At 38.4% G+C, this 6,200-nt stretch overlaps 1 pseudogene; it reads left to right on the forward strand.

The window, feature by feature from the left end:
- The first annotated feature begins 1,491 nt into the window (after nt 1-1,491).
- LOC129657384 (28S ribosomal protein S9, mitochondrial-like) lies at nt 1,492-2,450 on the forward strand (annotated as a pseudogene).
- The last annotated feature ends 3,750 nt before the right edge of the window (nt 2,451-6,200 follow it).

Raw genomic sequence — 6,200 nt, forward strand, 5'->3', positions numbered from 1 at the left:
AACACTACTTTTCTAATCAACCAATAAATCTATTACAATATAGGACTCTTCCAAATTTCTGTTTTATCTTGTGTCAGTTTTGGTAAGTTGTACTTTTCAAAGAATTCATCGATTTCACCTAAGTTGTTAAACATATGAGCATAAAGTTGTCAATATATTCTCTTACTGGGCTTCCCTTGTGGCTCAGCTAGTAAAGAAGTCATCTGCAACATGGGAGACCTGGGTTTGATCCCTGGGTTGTGTAGATCCCCTGAAGAAGGGAAAGGCTACCCACTCCAGTATTCTGGCTGGGATAATTCAATGGACTGTATGGTCCATGGGGTCACAAAGAGTCAGACACAACTGAGCAACTTTCACTCACTCACTCATATTCTCTTATTATTCTTGTTATGTCTATAATATCTATAATGATAGTCCCTCTCTATTCTTTAGAGCAGCAAATTTTATTTTCACCACCAGATACATCCACAACTGAGTGTCATTTCTGTTTTGGCCCAGCATTTTCATTCTTTCTAGAGTTATTTCTCTGTTCTTTCCAAGTAGCATATTGGACATCTACCAACCTGGGAGGGCACATCTTCCCTTGTCACATCTTTTTGTCTTTTCATACTGTTCGTGGGGTTCTTGAGGCAAGAATACTGAGGTGGTTTGCCATTGCCTTCTCCCTGAACTGCCTGGTTCATGGCTTCATTGAGATACACAAGGTAATGCTCAATATCCTTTAAGCTAGGCTTCAACAATACATGAATCAAGAATTTCCAGACATACAAGTTGGATTTAGAAAAGACAGAGGAACCAATGATCAAATTGCCAACATACACTGGATAATAGAAAAAGCAAGGGAATTCTAGAAAGAACATCTGCTTCACTGACTATGCTAAAGCCTTTGTGTGGATCACAATAAACTGAGGAAAATTCTTAAAGAAATGAGAATAAATACCAGACCACTTAACTTGCTTCCTGAGAAACCTACATGCAAGTCAAGAAGCAACAATTTGAATTGGACATGGAACAACAGACTGATTCAAAACTGGGAAAGAAATATGTCAAGGCTGCATATTGTCACCCTGCTTATTTAATGTATATGAAGAGTACATCATATGAAATGCTGAGCTCGATGAATCAAGAGATTCAGAAATCAAGAGATTTCTGGGAGAAATCTCAATAACCTCAGATATGCAGATGATACCACTTAATGGCAGAAAGTGAAGAGGAGCTAAAGAGCCTCTTGATGCGAGTGAGAGAAGAGAGTGAAAATGCTGGCTTAAAATTCAACATTCATAAAATGAAGGTCATGGCATCCAGCCCCATCAATTCATGGCAAACAGATGGGGAAAAACTGGAAACAGTGGCAGATTTTATTTTCTTGGGCTCCAAAATCACTGCAGATGGTGACTGCAGCCATGAAATTTAAAATTAGTATTTTAAAAGATGTGTGCTGCAGTTTGCAGGCCCTGCCCCTTTGCCCTCTCCCTATGTCCCTTTGCCAACATGGTTGCTCCCTGTGTGTCCTGCCCCCTAGCTGCCTCCTTCTGTCTCTTTCTTAGGGTTAGGATTAGCTTTGCCCCCAGACAAGGCCTCTGGAGAGCCGCCATTGCTGAGCTACAGACAAGGACCAGATGCCACTTATCAAGGCTAAGAAGGGCTTCCCTGGTGGCTCAGATGGTAAAGAATCCACCTGAAATTTGGGAGACCTGGGTTCAATCCCTGGGTTGGGAAGATCCCCTGGAGGAGGGCATGGCAACACACTCCAGTATTCTTGCCTGGAGGATTTGGATAGACAGAGAAGCCTGGTGGGTTACAGTCCATGGGGTCACAAAGAGTCGGACATAACTGAGTGACTAAGCACAGCAAAGGCTAAGACACACTGCAGTTATAACAAGAAAAATGTTGCAGCCTTAAGACGTGAAACTACGTAGCAGATTTTAGAATTCAACATAGGAAAGAGACATTTAACTAACATGATGGGAAAAGATTCAGAAAGTTTTACCCAAGAGAATATTGACAGAGTGATTACTTACCTTTTCCCCGGGGGTTTGAGAAGTGAGCCCAGCCAATAATGAAGCATCTTGAAGAGATTTTTCCAAAACAAAGAGCATCCAGTGGGGAGAAGATGGCCGCCCATTTCATTTTATTTTATACTGGCAAACAAGCATATTATTCATGAATTCATGAGGCACACAGAAAGCTACTACATGTGAAGAAGAAAAAAAAAAACAACCAAAACCACTTGTGAGCTCAAGGTCTGTTTTCAGAAAAAACTAAAAACCAAAGACCCAATTGGCAGCAGATGACTGATTAAGGAGGAACTAGAAGAAATGTTAGTGGAAAAACTGTCAGATCAAGAATAAGCTCAGTCCATTTGGCTGCTGAAAAGATTATCAATGTTGCCCTCTGGTGCTATTGAAGAAGAATTTGTGTTCATAAGCAGAAATAATGACAAACTATAAAAATAATCTCAGCCTTTAGATAAAATGTTGATCTTGATAGTTTCCTCTGTTAAAAAAAAAATAGCAGTATGTTATTTACTTTCCAAATTTTGAGGGATTTTCTAAATATCTGATATTTTCACTGAATACAGAAGTCTAGTCAGACAGTTTTCTTTCAGTGTCTTAAAGATATTGTCCCAATGTTTTCTGGAAACCATTGTTATTAATATTCAGTCTTTTATATTCTTGTCCTCCTGTGTGTAATGTGTCTTTTTTTCCTCTTGTAATACTTTCTCTTTCTCTTTATTTTTCATCAAGATGTGCCTAGGGTGATTTTCTTTTTTTTCTGTAGTGAGACATTTAAATCAAAAATTAAGATTTTTTTGAGCTATTATTTGTCATATATTTTCCACTAAAATTAACCATATGTTAGACTTCTTGCTATTGCTCCACAGATATTGAGGCTCTGTTCATTTTCTAAAGAATCTTTATTTCTTCTGTTCTTCCGATTGACTAATTTCTGATGATCTATCTTTAAGATTACTGTGATTTCTTTGTCATCTTCAGTCTTCTGCTAAACTTCCAGTATTTTTAAATTTCAGATATTTCACATTTCAGTTCTATAAATTTTTTAATGGTTCTCTTTCATAGTTTGTATTTTTTGGCTGAGATATCCTATTTGTTCACTCTACAGAGTCACATTTTTCTTTATGTTCTTAAAAACAGTTAAAATATTTGCTTTATAATCCTTATCTGGTAATTTCAATACCTGTGTCATCTAAGAGTAAAGAGATCATCTTTACTGACCATATGTTTTCTTGAGTAAGAATTGCAATTTTCTGTTTCTTCATTTGTTGAATTATTTGGAATTGCATTATGTTATTGATATTTTATAAATATATATTTTATCTTTTGAGTTATATATTATAAAGATGCAGGATCTTCTTATAGTCTCCCAAAAGCATTGTGGGTTTTGTTGTTGATGTTTCAATGGACAGTTAATTTGACTGAACTTGAACTCCAAACTCTGTATCCCTGTAGAGTGAAGCAGCTGAAAGTCTATTCAATTATTTTAACCTTAGTTTCCCCATTCAGGGGTCCGCCAGAGATAGTGGCAGATTTTATACTCAGAATTTGGGGTATCTGGTATTGACTTTCTCTTTCCCTGTGTTTTCTCTCTGTATTAGTTTCCTAGAGATGCTATAACAGAGTATCACAAACTAGGTGGCTTAAAACAAGAATTTGTTCTCTTACAGTTCTGAAGGCTAGCAGTCCAAAATCAAGGTATTGGCAATATTAGCTTGCTTCTCCTGGAGGCTCTGAGGAAGGATCTGTTCTATGCCTCTCTCATTGGGTTTGGTGGTTGCCAATAATAGTTGGCATTGATTGGTTTGCAGCTGCATATTCCAATTGCATAGTAGAGAGTTCTGACAAAACGTGATCCACTGGAAGAGGGAATGGCAAACCACCCCAATATACTTGCCGTGTGAAAATCAGGAATTATACAAAAAGACGAAAAGAGATGAAACCAAAAGATGAGTCCCCCCGGTCAGAAGGTATCTCATATGCTACTGGGGAAGAGAGGAGGACAGCTACTAATAGCCCAGAAAGAACCAAGTGGCTAGGACAAAGCAGAAATGCTGCTCACTTGTGGATATGCCTAGTGATGAAAGTAAAAGCCAATGCAAACAACAGTATTGCATAAGGACCTGGAATGGTAGGTCCATGAACCAAGGTAAATTGGATGTGGTCAAGCAGGAAATGGTAAGAATAAACATTGACATCTTAGCAATCAGTGAACTAAAATGGATGGGAATGGAAATTTAATTCAGATGACCATTATCTACTGTGGGCAAGAATCCCATAGAAGAAATGGAGTAGCCCTGTTAATTGACAAAAGAGTCCAAAATGTAGTCTTGGGTGCAAACTCAAAAATGACAGAATGATCTCAGTTCGTTTCCGAGGTAAACCATTCAACATCACAGTAATTTAAGTCTATGCCCCTATGAACAATGCTAAAGAAGATGAAGTTGATAAGCTCTATGAAGACCTAGAAAAAACTCTTAGAACATCAAAAAAGATTTCTACTCATCATTGGGGATTGGAATGCAAAAGTAGGAAGTCAAGAGATACCTGGAGTAAGAGGCAAGTTAGGTCTTGGAGTACAACATGAAGCACGGCAAAGGCTAACTGAATTCTGCCAAGAGGATGTATTGGTCATAGCAAACATCATTTTCAATAAAACAAGAGATGACTATACATGGACATCACCAAATGGTCAATATCAAAATCAAATTGATTACATTCTTTTTAGTCAAAGACGAAGAAGCTGTATATAGTCAGCAAAAACAAGACCTGGAGCTGACTGTGGCTCAGATCATTAGCTTCTCATAGCAAACTTCAGGTTTAAACTAAAGAAAGTGGAGAAAACACTAGGCCATCTAGGTAGACTTAAATACAATCCCCTATGAATATGCTTATTTAACTTATATGCAGAGTACATCGTGTGAAATGCTGGGCTGGATGAAGCACAAGCTGGAATCAAATTACCAGGAGAAATATCAATAACCTCAGATACAGATGACACCACTCTTATGGCAGAAAGCAAAGAAGAACTAAAGAGCCTCTTGATGAAAGTGAGAGGAGAGCGAAAAGCTGTTTTAAAACTCAACATTCAGAAAACTAAGATCATGGCATCTGGTCCCATCACTTCATGGCAAATAGATGGGGAAACAATGCAAACAGTGACAAAGTTTATTTTATTGGGATCCAAAATCACTGAATATGGTGACTGCAGCCATGAAATTCAAAGACACAACCTAGACAGCATAATAAAAAGCAGAGACATCACTTTGCTGACAAAGGTCCATCTAGCCAAAGCTATGGTTTTTCTGGTAGTCATATATGGATGTGAGAGTTGGACTATAAAGAAAGCTTAGTGCCAAAGAATTGATGCTTTTGAACTGTGGTGTTGGAGAAGACTCTTGAGAGTCCCTTGGACTGCAAGGAGATCCAACCAGTCCATCCTAAAGGAAATCAGTCCTGAATATTCACTGGAAGGACTGATGCTGAAGCTGAAACTCCAATACTTTGGCCACCTGATTTGAAGAACTGACTCACTAGAAAAGATCCTGATGCTGGGAAAGATTAAGGCAGGAGGAGAATGGGATGACATAGGATGAGATGGTTGGATGCATCACTGACTTGATGAACATGAGTTTGAGCAAGCTCCAGGAGTTGGTGATGGACTGGGAAGCCTGGCGTGCTATAGTCCATGGGCTTACAAAGAGTCAGACATGACTGAACAACTGAACTGAACTGATGAATATGCAGTGGAGGCGATGAATATGTAGTGGAGGTGATGAATAGATTCAAGTGATTAGATCTAGTAAACAGTGTGCCTGAATAACTACGGACAGAGGTCTGTACTATTATACAGGAGGCAGTGAGCAAAACCATCCCAAAGAAAAAGAAAGGCAAGAAGGTAAAGTGGTTATCTGAGGAGGCTTTACAAATAGCTGAAGAAAGAAGAGCAAGGGAGAAAAAAAATAAGCAAGGGAGAAAGGGAAAAGTACATCCAACTAAATGCAGAGTTCCAAAGAATAGTATGGAGAGCCAAGAAGACCTTCTTCAATGAACGGTGTATAAGACTAGAAGAAAACAACTGAAGGGGAAAGACTACAGATCTCTTCAGGAAAATTGGAAATATCAAGAGAACTTTTTTCCCCAAAGATGGGCATAATAAAGAAGAGAAATGGTAGAGACCTAGCA

The sequence above is a fragment of the Bubalus kerabau genome, chromosome 7 (genome assembly GCF_029407905.1).
Source record: "Bubalus kerabau isolate K-KA32 ecotype Philippines breed swamp buffalo chromosome 7, PCC_UOA_SB_1v2, whole genome shotgun sequence".
Classification (NCBI taxonomy): domain Eukaryota; kingdom Metazoa; phylum Chordata; class Mammalia; order Artiodactyla; family Bovidae; genus Bubalus; species Bubalus kerabau.